The 19,319-nt window shown below is 43.3% G+C and overlaps 1 protein-coding gene across 1 annotated transcript in view; it reads right to left on the reverse strand.

The window, feature by feature from the left end:
* IP6K2 (inositol hexakisphosphate kinase 2) overlaps positions 1–15,991 on the reverse strand; it is a 35,861-nt gene extending 19,870 nt beyond the window's left edge. Inside the window, exon 1 of the mRNA XM_038771887.1 lies at positions 15,916–15,991. The gene's annotated coding sequence lies outside the window, so the exon portion shown is untranslated. The remainder of the gene's footprint in view (positions 1–15,915) is intronic.
* Between the last annotated feature and the right edge of the window lie 3,328 nt (positions 15,992–19,319).

The raw sequence follows: 19,319 nt of genomic DNA on the forward strand, positions 1-19,319 counted from the left end.
AGCCCCACGTGGGACAACCTGATCATCTTGTACCTCCCCAGCACTTAGAACAGTGCTCTGCACATAGTGCTTAATAAATGCCATTATTATTATTATTATTATGACTTGAGAGCATAAGACAAGACCCCAGCATTTAGTATAGTGCCTGGCACATAGTAAGTGCTTAACAAAAACCATTAAGGGGGAAAAAAAAAAAGAAATAATTTGCCCAAGGTCACCCAGCAGGCACCTGGCATAGTTGGGATTCAAACCCAGGTCCTCTGATTCCCATGCCCATGCTCATTCCACTAGACCATGCTGCCTCTCGGTTAAAAGAGATTTTATAGTTATATATTTTGAAGCAGCATAGTTTAGTGGGAAGAGCCCAGAGGAGTCAGGGGATCTGGGTTCTGAATCCTGGCTCCACCACTTGCCTGCTGTGTGACCTTGGGCAAACCGCTTCACTTCCCAGTGCCTCAATGCCCTCATCTGTAAAATGGAGATTCAATACCCATTGTCCCTCATCAGACTGTGAGCCCCAGGGGACTGTGTCCAACCCGATCATCTTGCATCTACCCCAGCTGCTTAGTACAGTACTGGGCACAAGAGTATGGGTTTAATACCACAATTACTACATATTAATACTTTATTCACAGGCATAATAAGGACAGATGACTTTTCAAAGAGCCACGACCAAAATCAAGCCCCTTTTGAACAGGAGGAGGAGTTTTATAATAAGAACACTGGTACCAGTCGGGCTCAGTTCCTGTCCATTTCCGTGCTTAATTTTCCTATTACAGTTGTAATGGTTAATGGGAAATATCCATACCCAATATTTCCACGTGCAGTTAAATTGCTTTCTAAAAAGTTTTGATAGTCTGAATACCTTAACATAACATTGTCCCTTTCCTATGGAGAAGAAAAAGCATAGATCAGGCAAAATACAATTTCAGCCCTCAAAATGTACCAGTACTGAAAAAGTGAGGACACTATAGCCTAGGAACGTTTGAGTGGGGACGTGATTGAAGTTAACAAAATCATGCATGGTGTGGAGTTTTTACAACCTTACAGTATTTAATGCAAAGCAGTAACAGGTAGCCAGGGATTAGAACATTCTGCTAGTGGCGGACATAACAAAATGGAAATTTGTACCAAAAGTTGACAATCATGTTCATATTCTCAAATCACATATTCCCACCCCATTAATAAGTCAATGGTTACTACAACGTAATTTTACTGTAACACGAGGTTCATCAAAAATGCAACTACCATGTTATAGCAAGAAGTGACTCTACTGGGATATTATGAGGATGGTTTATAAAAAGTGCTAAAATTACAGGGGAAAGAGGGTTATTAATTCAAGTTACATTAATGCAAATGTAATAATACATTTCCCACCCTAGAGAACTACTTGGCTCTCTCTCTAGAATCTCATCCAAACTGGGCAAAGCACAATAAGACAGTCAAGAACAGCCTCACATATTCAACACCTAAAGTAAATAATGCCACACAGAAGAGGATTCAATCTGTGGTCATCTGATTTCCCTGTTACCATTTCAGTTTTTCAGAAAATGACAGTCATGGGTCAAATATACTCATCTACTGGGAGTGAAAATTTGTGACAGACAAGAAAGTAATCCTTTGTGCTGTGGGAGGCAGAGAAGTACAAAGATAAAACATCAAACAACTAAAACCAACAAACCCTTCAGCCAAAGACAACACATACAAACAGAGGCTGAGAATAGCTGACCAGTGGTATTTTTGTTTAAGAGATGAATTAAGCCAACAATTGTTGAGCCCTGATTATAATGAAAATATGGCTCTGCTCCAACAGCCCAGCCCTGCTACCCTTTTTCCGCTTTCCCTCAGCTCCATTTCGGGTTCAGAAAAACAGTCAGGCCAGAACCAGAGAGGGCCGTAATAAGTAATTTCTTATTCCCTGTATGGCTATTTTATGTCATAAAAACTCTCACGCAACGATTAGTCATACATAAATAGGAGCCTGCTGGAAAAAAGAATCATTTGAAAGTAGAGCTCTAATTTGATGCTGCACTTTTCCTATCATCTTTTAGAAATTCTTCTGAAACCAGCCAGCAGTAGAAATAGTTCATGTGGAGGCTGCCACATAAAACAGGGGAAAGCTCTACAAGACTGGAAAGGCCCAAATGTAGGCTCCCTTCTCCCTGCAAGTGGCCAGATCAAAGCTCAGGGAAGCCAGTCGAACCAGCTCTTCACTGGAATCTTCAAAAGATTCTGCCAAAGTGCAAAACTGACCAGGCAAAAACCATATTCCTCCCAGTTAAAATGTACTTTAAGTTCCTCACCTTCCGTAGCTTCATTCTAGGGAAAGCAGCCAGTTATAAACGTGCTGCAATTTAGGTAGAAGCAATCCTCGGATTTACGAACACTGCTTCCTGAAAACTGTGCCGTCTTTAAGACAAACCATTAAGTCAAACTGATTTTTTTCATAGGAAACCGTGCTATAAATGGGGGAACCACAATCAGATACTTTGCTTTCATCAAAATTACACAGAATTGCGTACTCAATTATAGCGGAGCAATATAGCTACATTAACGTATTTATACTGAAGCAGAGAGGTGCCACGATAGGATAGCTGGGTTTTACTTCCCCAGAAAACAGACATGTTGACCTGCCTGGCAATCAGGAAACCAACCCCACCAGGTCTCTCCTGCTCCGCCCTCTTTATAAACTTTCCTCTCAATTTCCTGGTGATTCTCAATCAATCCATTGCATTTACTGAACACTTACTTGGGAGAGTGCAATGCAGTTCTAGACAGACTCTCTGCCCTCAAGAGGCTTAGAGTCTAATGGGGGAGACAGACATCAAACTAAGGGAAGCAACTGAGTATAAGGATATGCACCTAAGTGTTCCGGAGTGGGGAGGATGAGAGCTTGGGCTGGGAAGAGATGTGATTTCATTAGGGCTTTGAAGATGGAGAGAGAGTCAGTCTGTGGGATATGTGGGGGGAAAGGGAGTTTCAGCCAGGAGGGAGAGTGAGCAAGGGGTTAATGGAGTGTGAAGCAAGAGCGAGGGACAGTGACTAGGTCAGTGTTAGAGCAAATTGTGCAGGCTGGGTTGTAAGTGAAAGAGGAGTAAAGGTAAATAAGGGGGAAGAGAGCTGATTGCATGCCATGAACTCAACAGAGAGAAATTTCTGCCTGTAGCAGAGTTGGATGGACAACTTGAGGAGTGGGGAGATATGTGCAGAACTTTTTTTTTAGAAAAATGATCCTGGCAACAGAGTTAAGTTTGGACTGAAGAGGGGAGAGGTTGGAGATAGGGAGATCAGTGAGGAGGCTGATGCAGTAGTCCAGACAGTACATGACAAGTGCTTAAACCAGTGTTTACAGAGAGGAAGGAGTGAATTCTGGAGATGTTGCAGAGATAGTATCGACAAGATTTAGTGACTGACTGAATATGCAGGTTGGAGGAGAGATGGACGAGTAAAGAAAAATGCCAAAGTTGGTGAGTCAGGAAAGACGGTGGTATTGCCTACACAGTGATGGGAAAGTGTGTATGCGGGGGTGTGGAGAGGAGAGAGTTTGGGGAGGAAGAGGAGTGTAGTTTTGGACATGCTGTGTCTGAGAACAGCAAGATATGCGGGACTACAGAGAGGGGGAAGAAGCTGACTGCTATGCACCCTCTACATGGTCTGTGTTCCTGGAACTAGTGCTGTAAACGGTATCAGTGTTGTAAAGTCAAAACCAAACGTGCTTGAAACGACTTAAGTCCAGGACTGCCTGCATACATTCTTTATGTGATATAATTATTTAAAGAGTACACCAAGTCTCTTTCCTCCCTAATTCTGTTTGAAGTCAACAAGGTATCAAAGGATCTTTTGTAAGAAGGTAATTATTGTTCTTTTAGAAGTTCACCTTTCACCTGCCTGAAATTAAAGGCGTGGGCCAAGTATTTAATCAATTTTTTTGAGGAGGGCACTTTCTTATGCTTAAGGTCAGCTGTGAGAAGATACACGATATCTAGGAACCACCAGAACAGAAATGCACACTAGTCATTCAATTTTGTAACCCACTCCAGGTCCATCCTTCTAGACTGCGAGCCCACTGTTGGGTAGGGACCGTCTCTATATGTTGCCAACTTGTACTTCCCAAGCGCTTAGTACAGTGCTCTGCACACAGTAAGCACTCAATAAATGCAAATGAATGAATGAATATCAGGGAGGGGCTATGATGAACGGCACACATCATAAATGCATTACCTGCCCCTGACCTCCAAAGGATTGGCTCCCTCAAGAGACTTAGGTCCAGTAGCTACATAGAAAACACCCACCAAATCAGATTAAGAAATAACTGGACGAAGATCCCTCTTCTAAAGGCTGTAGAGGAAATGAATTGGGTCTGCTGCCTAGCATTCATTCCATCATATTTATGCTTTCAATTGCAGAGCACTGTGCTAAACACTTGGGAAAGTACAATATAATAATAAAAAGCACATTCCCTACCCACAATGAGCTTAGCAGCTTGGAGGAGTGGGCCCATAGACAGGAGATGGGCCCACTTTCCCGGGCAGGGAGACTGGAGATCATCCGGACACCAGGGCAAAAATAGAGTTTATCCCATAATCTGATCAGGTGGTAACCCGACTTGGGAAAACAAGAACATGATCGGGGAATCCGGGGTAATTAGACTAGATTTCCAAGAACATGAGTAAGCGTCCCAAACTGTAACCAGAGGAACTGGGAGACGGGCAGTTTCGGAGCATTTGTGATGAGGTTCAGGCCTGGGTTTGTGAAGGTAAGTCAGAGGTGGAGGTTGGAAAGAACAGCTGCACTACTCTGCTCCCCAAACCAACAAGCAGAAAGCCCCAGAGCTCCCATAAACGATCGTAGGCAGCATGGAAGTCAGGATCAGGAACCACCTCCTCACACAATGCCCCACTTTTGAGTCTGTTAGTTGGTTCTCTCCAGATACATGTGTTTGCTACGCTTTTTAAAGAGAATGCTTTTGAGAAATACGGGAAAGTTCTTCCAACAACACACATCTGTGATGTCAGACGAAACACATACAGGAGGGTTGGTCAAGATCAATCCTATTTATTGAGCATTTACTGTGTGCAGAGCACTGTACTAAGCCCTTGGGAGAGTACAACATAATTAGCAGACACGTTCCCTGCCCATAATGAGCTTACACTCTAGAGAGGCGAGACAGACATTAACATGAATGTTAATTCAAGACATTACATTAAGATGTAAAAACTAGGATGAGATTCTTCAAGAATTTAACTCCCACAATGTTAGAGCAATGGCTCCTCTCTGATGTTTTATTTTGTCCCCTTTAAAGATATCTGATGAAGCAACAGTTGTAGCCAACATAGGAAAACTGTGAAGTTATTTTTGTTTACGAATGTCTGAATATAATTTCACACTCCCCACCTGGCTTTATGAGGCCTGAATTCTATTTGAATTCAGGGGACCTGTTAATGTTCAATGTACCAAGTTCACAGACTACTGGCAAAGCAAACAAGAAGCAGAAGCAAGGAAGCAATTTTTAGAAGCAACACTGATAAATCTCAGCCCCTTTGGCTATTAAGACAAAGCACAACTAGTCTTCTCTCAAGTTACTTTATACAAATTAAGACTACTGCTGAAATTCATGGAGAATGGAGATGGAGACTCGACGGGACCCAGAACTGAGACTTGAGGGACACCCACATTTGGAAGGTGGGAGGTGGAGGAGGAACCTGCAAAAGAGACTGAGAAGGAATGGCACTAGAGATAGGAGGAGAACCAGGAGAGGACAGTGTCAGTGAAGTCAAGGTTAGACAGTGCTTCCAGGACAAGGGGGTGGTTGACGGTGTCAAAGGCAGCCGAGTGGTCAAGGAGGACTAGGAGTAGAGGCCGATGGATTTGGCAAGAAGGAGGTCAATGGTGACCTTAGAGAGGGCAGTTTCCATGGAGTGAAGGGGGCAGAAGCCAGATTTGAAAGGGTCTACAAAAGAGTTGAAGTGGGAGCAAACAACTTGCTCAAGCTGTTTGGACAGGAATGGTAGGAGAGAGATGGGGTGATAGCTAGATGGGGCATTAGGACCACTGAAGGGTTTTGTTTGTTTGTTTTTAGGATAGGAGATACATGGGCGTGTTTGAAAGCAGAGGAGAAGGAGCTGCTGGAGAGTAAGCAGTTGAAGACATCAGTGAAGAAGGGAAGAAGGATGGATGCCAATGATCTGCCGGTCATCACCAAAAAATAAAATACATTAGTCTTCCTAATTCGGGAAATGGGAGAATAAAACGTTATGAGACATTATTACCAAAGTTACAGAAATGCTGAGGGGGAAAAATATTATTCATGAAGCTCCCCCAAAAAGAGGCTTCTGCAAGAAGTACTGTTTAGAATTCTAACTACACAAAATAGAGCATTAAAACTGCACAACAGGACAGTGCTTTCTAGTTCTCTGGAGGAAATTACTAACTTTTTGCAGAAAATTTCTGGACAATGTCTTAACTCTTTGTTTAGCCCAGGATCCTTTTTGTAATAGGAGCCTAAGTTCATTCATTCATTCAATCGGATTTATTGAGCGCTTACTGTGTGCAGAGCACTGTACTAAGCGCTTGGGAAGTACAAGTTGGCAACATATAGAGACGGTCCCTACCCAACAGCGGGCTCACAGTCTAGAAGAAGTACTACTCAACAACTAAAAATTGGTAATTATATTATGCAGTCCATAAATCCAGCTATGCAATTTTAACTTGGCACTAAGAGCTTACACACTCTTCTTGACTATCTGCTCTAATTGCTGGCCAGTGTTAAGATCTTCCAGGTACCACATAATCAAATGGACACACTTTGCAGCATTTTGGCGGCCCCAAGGATGAAAATATTTCTCTGAAGTCTTAGCCTTAGCATTCTATTTAACACTCTTGAAATGCAGCTTCCAGGCACATTAAAAAAGTGCCAATGCAACTAGGTTTATTTACTTGCACCATTTCAGTCTCCAATAGATCAAATGAATATAAAATATTAAGCCAAGAAAGGGAAATGAAAATAAAAGGGGAAAAAAGGGCTTTTACACAGCCAACATGTTAAAACACTGTGAAATACTCCTATTAGGCAAGTTATAAAAGTGTCTTGACAAACCTTCTGGTACCTGTACTGCTATGGCCAATGTTTAGTTGAAAACATACACAGTATTCAGTGGGTAGAGGAAGTCATGGAATGTAATCCACATAGTGACACCGACTTCACAATGCAAACAATTTATTGCCTCGCCACCAAACAGTAATCGGCAGATTGGGCACTCAGAGACTGGAATGCCACTCTACGACCCAATGGTCTCAGGATCCAACACTTAAGCTCCATCTTTTGCACAACATGATCTGAACACAAACACGTCGGCATTTCACACGATATAATCCTTTTCAACAAACACCACAAGACTCAGCTCATATTTACTGTCTCTAGTGTACACCAAGCACTTACTTCAGTGCTCTGCACACAGTACACTCAAATATTTACGATTGCTAACTCAAGAACTCACGCCCTTGCTTCATGTTTTGGATAAAATGCTGTTGGGGAATTAAGTTACTTCTTAACATGGAGCTCGTCAGGAATCTAATCAAGTTACAATACAGTAGAATGTACTAAGAAAATGGCTTGGGTTGTGCTGTTTGTGGCAGCAGATATAGTTTTTCTGCTATATCCTACGTCCTGCTGCGCTCCCTGGGAAAAAGCATTATTGCTATGCTGAGACTACTCAGATGTAGACAGACTCTAACACACCACATTTAAATTACATTCTTTAGGAGAGTCGGCATGCTTGACTGTAATTTGAGCAAATGACTATCAAGATGTAGAATGTGCATATGTTGTGTTGCTACTTTTGAAAATTAAACCCTGTCACTTTAGACAAGCAGCAGGAAAAACATTAACAAAACCACTTCGAAGAATCAGAATTGTTTAAGCCTGCTGTTTAAATTAAGTCACCAGTTTTTTTTTTATAAAGCACCAGTTAAAAGGGGCTGTTGATCCACATAAATCTGTAGAGGGAATTCAACCAAAATCCATCAACTGCTTACTTAGTCACTCTAGTCTGATTCTTTAGCGTCTAGAGAAATATGGTGATGTCCCACGGTTTAATTTGGTTACCCACAGGGGCAGAAGATGAAGAGAACTGTGCCTGAGTAGCCTGGGTGGCAGGACAGTAGCAGAAGATAAAGTTATCTAGGAAGGGTGAACGACAGAACAAGGGCCCAGGAACATGGCAGAGGTAAGTGGGTGGATCATCCAGTAAACAGGCACTAGAAGTGCATTAAAACTATGCATCAGTTTGATTTTTCCTGCCATCCAGTGACAGATTCAAAAACTGTACACGTCCCACCTGCTAGCAGAAGTCGTCTCCATGCCGATGGGGAACCTAGTTCCTCATGCTGCATTTGGTACTGTACAGTACATAATAGGCAAGAAAACTAAGCCTTATATAAAGGCAGAAAACCAATTCTCATAACATATTTGCTAAATGATGTGCACATTAGGTATTAAGATGTCACAAAATTACCTTCACTACAATATATTAAAGATAACTATTTAGCATTTAACATACCATCAGCAACACATCACACAAACTCCAACAGCTGAATCAAAGTGAAAGCTTTTTGAAACTCTTTGAATTCAAAGAGTTGACAATTGACAATTCTTGATATCACAAAAGCCTTCGGCATCCATCACCCCGCTGCTACTTAAGTATTCCGATCAGTGAACTATAGCCACATTTTAAAGAAAGCTGGGAAATCAAAGGACAAGGGCAGAAAACCATGACAAATTCTAATGATTAGAGTATTATGTAAAAAAAGCTAAGTATAGATCATTTCATGATGGTACCTTGGGGCAAAAACAGCTGGGGAAATATACTTCAAGTCATAGACAGTGCCTATCAAAAAATTATTTAGAACTCAGGGGTTGAGTCTGGGCAGGGAAGAGGAGAAGTGGGCACTTAGCCAATTGATCAGTTAGCCCAAGGGATAATTCAGGAAAAATCCACTCTGAGGTCCAAATGATCCATATGGACTGTCTGCATTGAGCAAATCAAACGGATAATCTGCCAAATTATCTATGTCATTTCAGCTATGCAAACCTAGCCAGTGTTAGAAGGAATGTACAAAGATATGGAAAGTTGAAAACATGTAATGTTTCTTTCTCTCCAATCAAGTGTTATTTGAGTGTTCAATTTGTGGAGAGCATAGTACTAGATCACTGGGGAATTATGAAGTTGAAGAGAAGCAGCATTGGCCTAGCGGAGCATGCGCTAGCCTGGGAGTTGGATGACCCATAGTAAGTGCTCAATAAATACGATTGATTGATTGATTGATTGACCCGGGTTTTATACCCAGCTCCGCAACTTGCCTACTCGGTGACCTCGGGTAAACTGCTTCATTTCTCCGGGGCTCAGTTTCCTTATCTGTAAGACTAAAGTTCAAGCACTTAGTACAGTGCTCTGCACATAGTACACATTAATAAATACTACTGATTGACTGATAGAAAGAATTGGTCAACAGCAGAGCCAAAAACTAGAAGCTAGGTGTCTTAATTGGCTCATTTGCCTCAAAGTACGAGCAGGAAGCATCTGAAAAAAAAAAACAACAAAAAACCCAACAACACTGCAAGATGTCTTTTCTGTCAAAGCTCAATTTCAAAAAAAATCAAGCGTTTCCTCTTTAGCGCTAAGAATTTATCAGATAATGCTACTCATATGATACATTCTGTCTTCTCCGTAAATTATTAAATTACAAGGCAACTGGGCAAGGATAGGAATTAAAGTGTATTTTAAGTTTAAAAAAAAGATACGAGTAAATTAAATTACTTTTAGTTAATTTACCAGGTTAATCTGCAGATCTTTTCAAGTGTGCATTTCATAGATAGAAAGAACCACTTTCTGCTCAGTTTCAAAGGATAGAACCCTGAGTGTCCAGTCATAAACGGACTAGAAAAAACAAAAAAAAAAAAAGAGGGAAAAAAAATCCTCTTTTCTTACACTCTCTTTATAAACCCAGCAATGGAAATTTTTAAACTGCAAGCAAGCAACAGAGATGCTTAGCTAATCTTGGGTTGCTTAGATACCAGTGACATGGCATTACTAATACAGAGAACTATGCATCACCCACATAAGATTGACAAGTGGCTCATCTACGCTAGTGGGTGGAATTTCCTCTTAAAACGCCCTTAGAGTTCTAACCTACAAAGACCTCTCCATTAACTTCACTATTTTATCACATTCCAAGCTTCATAAGTGCAACTAAGCATCAATTCCACTTGATAAACTTTGTTTCACATTAAATTCAAACAGAATAGGCTCCACACTTGCTCTCAGGAATTGTAACACTACAGACCTAGACTGTCTCCTCTCCCCATCAGCACCATTCCTGAACTTTCCCATTAGTAATCCATTACGGACTGCACACTCATCCAAACTTTCTTAAATTACGTAAGATTAAAGATCTTTCAAAAAATACTTAGATCTCCAGAATAGTTTGGAGCATTTGTCGATACCGTCCCCAAATCCCAATAACCTTTTAAAAGAAAACTAATTCCTTTCCCCAAGACTATTTTATTACCCTTTGAACTACAAACCCCAAGTGGGAGAGGTACTGTGTCCAACCTGCTACCCCAATGCTTAGTACAGTGTTTGGCACAGAGTAAGCATTGAACAAATATCACAACTATTATTATTATTATTACTACATCTGAACTTTGCTTAGCAGCATGATCTAGTGGAGAGAGCACGGGGCTGGGAGTCAGAAGGACCTGGGTTCTAATCCCAGCTCTGCCACTTGTTTGCTGTGTGACCCTGGACAAGTCACTTCACTTCTCTGTGCCTAAATTACCGCATCTGTAAAATGGGGATTGAGACTAGGAGTCCTATGTGCCTGGCACAGAGTAAGCACTTAAATACCACAATTATTATTAATATTGTTGTTGTTATTCTCAAAGTACTGACATACAGGAAGGGATCAATTCTGGTTATTTTTTTTTTCAAACTATACATTTCAATGGAATCTTGACCCAAAGATCAGAAACTTGCGGCTCGGGTCACTCTACATTTATGGGCCTAAGTAAAATTCAATATGAAGTTAATATACTAAGATACTTAGGCAAATACATTTATTTATATATACTAGCGTCTGTGTCTCCCTCTAGTCTGTAAGCTCGTTGCAGGCAGGGAATGTGTCGCACTATTGCGTTGTACTCTCTCAAGTGCTTACTACAGTGCTCTGCACACAGGAAGCACAATAAATAACTTAGGGAAGCAGCGCAGCTCAGTAGAAAGAGCACAGGCTTGGGAGTCAGAGGTTATGGGTTCTAATCCCGGCTCCGCCACTTGTCAGCTGTGTGACTTTGGGCAAGTCATTTCACTTCTCTGTACCTCAGTTACCTCATCTGTAAAATGGGGATTAAGACTGTGAGCCCCATGTGGGACAACCTGTTCACCTTGTATCCTCCCCAGCGCTTAGAACAGTACTTTGCACGTCGTAAGCACTTAAATGCCATCATCATTATTATTATTATAAATACAACTGATTGAAAGTACAAATAAACTCAACAGAAGATTCAATACAGGAAATTGATGAAAAAATCACCATTAAATTTAGAAATCAAGCCAATTTCAACCAATTATTTCTTCTTCTAGACAATTTTAACGCACTGATCTCAGAGTGTAAGCTCCCTGTGGGCAGCAAATGGGTAATTTCTTTATTCTGTTATTTCCCAAGCACCTAGTATAAGACACTGTACCAGGAAGGCATTCAAATACTAGAACTACTAAAATAATTTCAAATATTTTTAATTTAAAAAAACTATTTCACCAATGATAAATACCACCCACTACAAGAATTTTCAGAAACAAACAGAAAAAACAGTTCCTGCATAAAACAACCTTTACAAGTTCTGTAGGAGGTATTACTAAGCTATAATACAATTTTAATAATTGGGCTGATGTGTACAGACTGGTTTTCACTCTGCAGAACTAATTTAACTCCTGTTAACAGAATGCTACGTAAAACCATTAAAAGCCCTCTGAACAAACCTGCACAGAACATTGAAAAAAATCAGTTCTTTACAGTAATGAAAATTTCACAACTGCTATTAAACTTAAGCGCTTTTCATAATTAGCTGATTATGTGAATCACACAGCACCTAGCTTTTGCTAAGGGTTAAGAGACTTTTCATTTGACATTTCCCATATTGGGAAATTCTGAAAGGATCTACAAATTTATTCAGTATTTTCAGGCAATATGAAACTGTATTAAAGGATTCTGAATATTTCCATCACCCCATTTTCAAGGGGTCCTGGCAGAGATAACTGTACAAACAACTGTATACTATTTCACTTGCTGAATAAAACTGCCACTGAAATGAATGCAGGAAACTTCTTTAATGAAACAACTAGCCTACCTCAAACAATTCACAAAGGTATATGCTATATGCAGACTTACTCTTATGGACAATTGTAGCCAGGAGAAATACTTCTATTCAGATCATCTGAAGAAGTCTCTGGCTTCACAATAATGAGTATATACTTAATTCATGCCTGAATATTAACGCATAACTTGAGTTCTGACCTGGACAAAACAGTGGTCTCTAGCAATTAAATCTTCATTATTAATATTTTTGTTGTATTTGTTAAGTACTTGATATGTGCCAAGCACTGTTCAAAGCACTAGGGTAGATATCAATCAGGTCCCACAGAGGGCTCAGTCGACTACATAGGAGGGAGAACAGGTATTGAATCCCTCATTTTGAAGATGAGGAAACTGAGGCACAGAGAAGTTAAGTGACTAGCACAAGGTCACAGAGGAGGCAAGTGGTGGAGCGAGGATTAGAACCCAGGTCCTCTGAGTCACAGGCTATGCTGTTTCTTGCTGCATTTACAGTATGAAGGATTACTACAATTTCCTAAAGTTTAATTTCAGAGTAATCAGATGTTTTTAAAGATTGTTAGATGTAGAGCTGAATCGTTCCACAAAATGGCATTATGATTCCCGTTATTTCCCAGCAGGATTTTCAGCCACCTCGAACACACGCAACAGGGGAATTTAGGTGATGTACCTTAATAGTCTAAAAGGGTCACTGGCTTCAGCATTAATTTCAAAGTTGGTCCATAGCAATGTATGGGTGACACTGGATAGAAACTTGTGAATTGAATCATTAAAAAAAATTAGAAAGCAGTATTACAAGGAGACCTGTTCACAATGACATCCTTACAACCTGACGCTTCCCAACACAGGAGAAAAGGAATTATTCATTTAGGCAGTGTTTCCCCCCAATGTGAAAATATGCCCCTTAGTTTACAAACCTTTCTGGACAGTGATCACACCTAGCAGGTGCACTGGTATCTACTGCGACCTGAAATTTATTCACACAGATTAAGAGAGCCTGGGCCATTTTCCTGAAATAATTCAAGAAAAACACCATCTGGGCATTCGCAGAACTGAGAGAAAGGCCAGTCAATATTACCACACCTGACTGTGCTGGTTTGTGACAACGAAAAAATAGTTAATAAGGGCCCGAACTGTGGCCTGCAAGAAGGTGCCCCCCGCCCCCTCCCCGGTTAGCAGGAAGCAGAGACAGATCTAGAAGCAGTGTGGCTCAGTGGAAAGAGCCCGGGCTTTGGAGTCAGAGGTCATGGGTTCAAATCCCGGCTCCACCAACTGTCAGCTGTGTGACTTTGGGCAACTCACTTAACTTCTCCGGGCCTCAGTTACCTCATCTGTAAAACGGGGATTAAGACTGTGAGCCCCCCGTGGGACAACCTGATCATCTTGTAACCTACCCAGCGCTTAGAACAGTGCTTTGCACATAGTAAGTGCTTAATAAATGCCATCATTATTATTATTATTATCTAGTACAACAAATAACGGGGAAATGTAGTTTGAACGTCTCAGCTGGGGGGACGATGAGACCCATTAAATGAATAGTCACAACAACGGATGGAAAAAATTTTGGGAACGAGGAAGAACCTTGGCTAAGAGCAGGTGGCCAGGGAAAAGATAGGACAAAGCGGAAGGGCAAAGGAGACAAAATTCGGGCGGGACCTCGGGGGCAACACAACCGCGGGAGGGGGAGAAATCAATCAATCAATCAATCGTATTTATTGAGCACTTACTGTGTGCAGAGCACTGTACTAAGCGCTTGGGAAGTACAAGTCGGCAACATATAGAGACAGTCCCTACCCAACAGTGGGCTCACAGTCTAAAAGGGGGAGACAGAGAACAAAACCATACATACTAACAAAATAAAATAGAATAGATATGTACAAGTAAAATAGAGTTATAAATATGTACAAACATATATACATATATACAGGTACAGTGGGGAAGGGAAGGAGGTAAGATGGGGGGCGGAGAGGGGGACGATGATGATGATATATTGCCGACTTGTATTTCCCAAGCGCTTAGTACAGTGCTCTGCACACCGTAAGCGCTCAATAAATACGAATGGATGAATGAGCGGGACGAGCATCTGAGGAGGGGGCCCGGAGGGAAACACCAAAGTCATGTCATGTACAAGTTCATGTAGAGAAGCAGCGTGGCTCGGTGGAAAAGAGCCCGGGCTTTGGAGTGGGAGGTCATGGGTTCAAATCCCGGCTCCGCCAATTGTCAGCTGGGTGACTTTGGGCAAGTCACTTCACTTCTCTGTGCCTCAGTTACCTCATCTGTAACACGGGATGAAGACTGTGAGCCCCACGTTGGACAACCTGATCACCTTGTAACACCCCCCCAGCGCTTAGAACAGTGCTTTGCACACAGTAAGCGCTTAATAAATGCCATAATAATAATAATGTAGCGAAGCATTGTGGCTCAGTGGAAAAGAGCCCGGGCTTTGGAGTCGGAGATCATGGGTTCAAATCCCGGCTCCGCCAATTGTCAGCTGGGTGACTTTGGGCAAGTCACTTCACTTCTCTGTGCCTCAGTTACCTCATCTGTAACACGGGGATGAAGACTGTGAGCCCCACGTTGGACAACCTGATCACCTTGTAACCCCCCCCCAGCGCTTAGAACAGTGCTTTGCACACAGTAAGCGCTTAATAAATGCCATAATAATAATAATGTAGCGAAGCACTGTGGCTCAGTGGAAAAGAGCCCGGGCTTTGGAGTCGGAGATCATGGGTTCAAATCCCGGCTCCGCCAATTGTCAGCTGGGTGACTTTGGGCAAGTCACTTCACTTCTCTGTGCCTCAGTTACCTCATCTGTAACACGGGGATGAAGACTGTGAGCCCCACGTTGGACAACCTGATCACCTTGTAACCCCCCCCCAGCGCTTAGAACAGTGCTTTGCACACAGTAAGCGCTTAATAAATGCCATAATAATAATGTAGAGAAGCATTGTGGCTCAGTGGAAAAGAGCCCGGGCTTTGGAGTCGGAGGTTGGCTCCGCCAATTATCAGCTGGGTGACTTTGGGCAAGTCACTTCACTGCCCTGGCCCTCAGTTCCCTCATCTGGAAAATGGGGTTAAGACTGTGAGCCCCCCCACGGGACAACCTGATCGCCTTGTCACCTCCCCCGTGCTTTGCACATAGTAAGCGCTTAATAAATGCCATCATTATTATTATTATGTGGAATAGCCAGGAAAGCTGTAAAAGATTTGAGGGAGCTGGACTGAGTGGGAGGGGAGTAGGGGGTTATCATCATCATCATCAATTGTACTTATTGAGCGCTTACTATGTGCAGAGCACTGTACTAAGCGCTTGGGAAGTACAAATTGGCAACATATAGAGACAGTCCCTACCCAACAGTGGGCTTGCAGTCTAAAAGGGGGAGACAGACAACAAAACCAAATGCTGACGGCAAATGGGGGGGGTCAAAACAGTTATCCATAACTCGCCTCAAAGGAGACCAAGGCAAGGGCAGGATATGGGGCGCGGCCCGAGGAGAGGGAGGAGTGGAGGGGGCGCGTTAAGGTTACCTGAGACTCCGACCGAGCGATGTCGCCCCTATTGTTAGGCTCCAGTCAAAATGGCGGCCTCAGCCGCACATTCCCCCCCGCCCTATACTTCCCAACCCTTCATTCGCATCCTATTTCTTCTATTGGCTAAGGCGGGGCGAATCTGCTCATTGATTGGACGGGCTGAAAATGCCCTGTTGCTAGGGCGTCCGGCAGAGGAGACGGTAAATTCAGGGGCAGGGAATGGGAGGGGGCTTCATCATCATCAATCGTATTTATTGAGCGCTTACTATGTGCAGAGCACTGTACTAAGAGCTTGGGAAGTCCAAATTGGCAACATATAGAGACAGTCCCTACCCACCAGTGGGCTCACAGTCTAAAAGGGGGAGACAGAGAACAAAACCAAACATACTAACCAAATAAAATAAATAGACTAGGTATGTACAAATAAAATAGAGTGATAAATATGTACAAACATATATACATATATACAGGTGCTGTGGGGAAGGGAAGGAGGTAAAATGGGGGGATGGAGAGGGGGAAGAGGGGGAGAGGAAGGAAGGGGCTCAGTGTGGGAAGGCCTCCTGGAGGAGGTGAGCTCTCAGCAGGGCCTTGAAGGGAGGAAGAGAGCTAGCTTGGCGGATGGGCAGAGGGAGGGCATTCCAGGCCCGGGGGTCGATGGCGGGACAGGCGAGAGCGAGGTACGGTGAGGAGATTAGCAGCGGAGGGTGCGGGCTGGGCTGGAGAAGGAGAGAAGGGAGGTGAAGTAGGAGGGGGCGAGGTGATGGACAGCCTTGAAGCCCAGGGTGAGGAGTTTCTGCCTGATGCGCAGATTGATTGGTAGCCAGTGGAGATTTTTGAGGAGGGGAGTGATATGCCCAGAGCGTTTCTGGACAAAGATAATCCGGGCAGCAGCATGAAGTATGGATTGAAGTGGAGAGAGACACGAGGATGGGAGATCAGAGAGAAGGCTGATGCAGGGCTTCTGTCACAGTGAAGTCTGGTGAGGGTTTGAGGCCCAGTCGTGTCTTTTAGGCCTTGTGCACAACCGGTTCTTTATCCAGGATCTGGCGGCCTGGCTTTTGAGCTTCTTCCACGCCGAACTTTTCGGCTGCATGAACGTGATGGATCAAGGTGGGTGGCAAAGCCGGGGTTCCTCTTAGTCCTTCAATCAATCAATTGTATTTATTGAGCGCTTACTGTGTGCAGAGCACTGGACTAAGCGCTTGCGAAGTCCAAGTTGGCAACATCTAGAGATGGTCCCTACCCAACAGTGGGCTCACAGTCTAGAAGGGGGAGACGGAGAACAAAACCAAACATACTAACAAAATAAAATAAATAGAATCATCAATCGTATTTATTGAGCGCTTACTATGTGCAGAGCACTGTACTAAGCCCTTGGGAAGTACAAATTGGCAACATACAGAGACAGTCCCTACCCAACAGTGGGCTCACAGTCTAAAAAGAATAGATATGTACAAGTAAAATAGAGTAATAAATATGTACAAACATATATACAGGTACATACACACATACGCATCGCAGCCTGAATCCAACGCACCATGGCTTCAGTGGTCGAAACAACGATATAGGAAAAAGGTCTCAATAATAATAGTTAGGCGCTTACTATGCGTCAGGCACAGGATTAAATGCCGGCGTAGATGCAGGCGAATCTGATTAGACGAAGTCCCTGGCCGACCCCGGGCTCAGGCTCAATCCCCATTCTACAGATGAGGCAGAGAAAAGGGAAATGACTTGCCCAACGTCACACGGAAAAGGGGCGGAGCTGGAATTAGAACCCATGACCTTCTGACTTGCAGGCCGGTGTTCTGTTCATTATGTCATGTTGTTCTCTTCCGCCGGTCCAACACCAACCCCCCCAGCCAAAAAGTAAAATAAAATTCCCTCCATAAACAAAAACCACAGTTTTCCATCCTGAATCACTGGTCAATAAGAAAAAAAATGTAAAGGGTGCTGTGTTACCTGATTTTTTGCTAGATCTGGGTTGGATTTCTGACCCTGGAGCAGATTCCAAATGGAACAGGTGTATTGTTCTTATAGTCATTGGACTCTGGATAAGTATATGTGTCTTAGCTACCCGAGAACACTGGGATCTCTCTCTGCCAAACCGCGTCAGGCGGCTCAGGTCATCAAACTTGGGGACCACTGCCTACCGTCCGGACAGCCGCCAAAACACAGAGATGTCGCTTCCGAACTGTTGCGGCCTAGGAAGGGCCGTTCCTTCATCTTCCCTTCCCCTGCAGCCCAGCCTGAATCCACAGTGGAAAACAGGTGTGGCTGTTGGACTTCCTGGAGACAACGACCCGGATTTTTACACATCAACAGCTGCCTGCCTTCATAACCCGGTCCTCTGTTTTCGCTTCTTGACTCTCAAGGACCCGCATTCAATTCAGCAATTAATCACGGAACTAGTAGATTCAGTACTTACTACCGAGGATGTACGCCCCTACGACTCTTAAATTTCTCTGACTTCACTACGTTCCCTCAATCCCCTCCCTCCATCCAATCACTCCCCATCCCTTGCACTGCCCCTTTCCTCCCCCAACTCCCCCCTTGCACCATCTCCTTCCTCCCCCTGCATCCAACGGCCCCCCCCACTCCTTGCACCACCCCAATTTTTCTCCCTCCATCCAACCATGCCCTTCCTCCCCTTCCATTTAACCGCCGTCCCCACACTTCTCCTGCACCCCTTGGAGTCAGAAAGGACCTGGGTTCTAATGCCAGCTCCACCACTTGTCTGCTGTGTGATCTTGGGCAAATCACTTTACTTCTCTGTGCCTCAGCTACCTCACCTGTAAAATGGGGATTTAGACTGTGAGCCCCATGTGGGTTAGTCAATCTGATTAACTTGTACAATAATAATAATTATGGTATTTAAGTGCTTACTATGTGCCAAGCGCTGGGTGGATACAAGCAAATGGGGTTGGACACAGCACTTAGTACGGTGCCTGGCACAAAGTAAGCACCGAATAAATACCATAAAATAAGCAGCAGCATGGCATAGTCGAAGAGCACAGAGTCAAGGTCATGGGTTCTAACCTTGATCCTCCACTTGTCTGCTGTGTGACCTGGAGAAAGTCACTTCACTTCTCTGTGCCTCAGTTACCTCATCTGTAAAATGGGGATTGAGACTGTCAGCTCCACGTGGTTTTTTTTTAATGGCATTTATTAAGCACTTACTATGTGCAAAGCACAGTTCTAAGCGCTGGGGAGGTTACAAGGTGATCAGGTTGTGCCACGGGGGGCCCATAGTCTTAATCCCCATTTTCCAGATGAGATAACTGAGGCACAGAGAAGTGAACTGATTTGCCCAAAGTCACACAGCTGACAATTGGCAGAGCAGGGATTTGAACCTGTGACCTCTGACTCCATAGCCCGTGCTCTTTTCACTGAGCGCATGTCCA

This window comes from Tachyglossus aculeatus, chromosome X1, assembly GCF_015852505.1.
Source record: "Tachyglossus aculeatus isolate mTacAcu1 chromosome X1, mTacAcu1.pri, whole genome shotgun sequence".
NCBI lineage: Eukaryota > Metazoa > Chordata > Mammalia > Monotremata > Tachyglossidae > Tachyglossus > Tachyglossus aculeatus.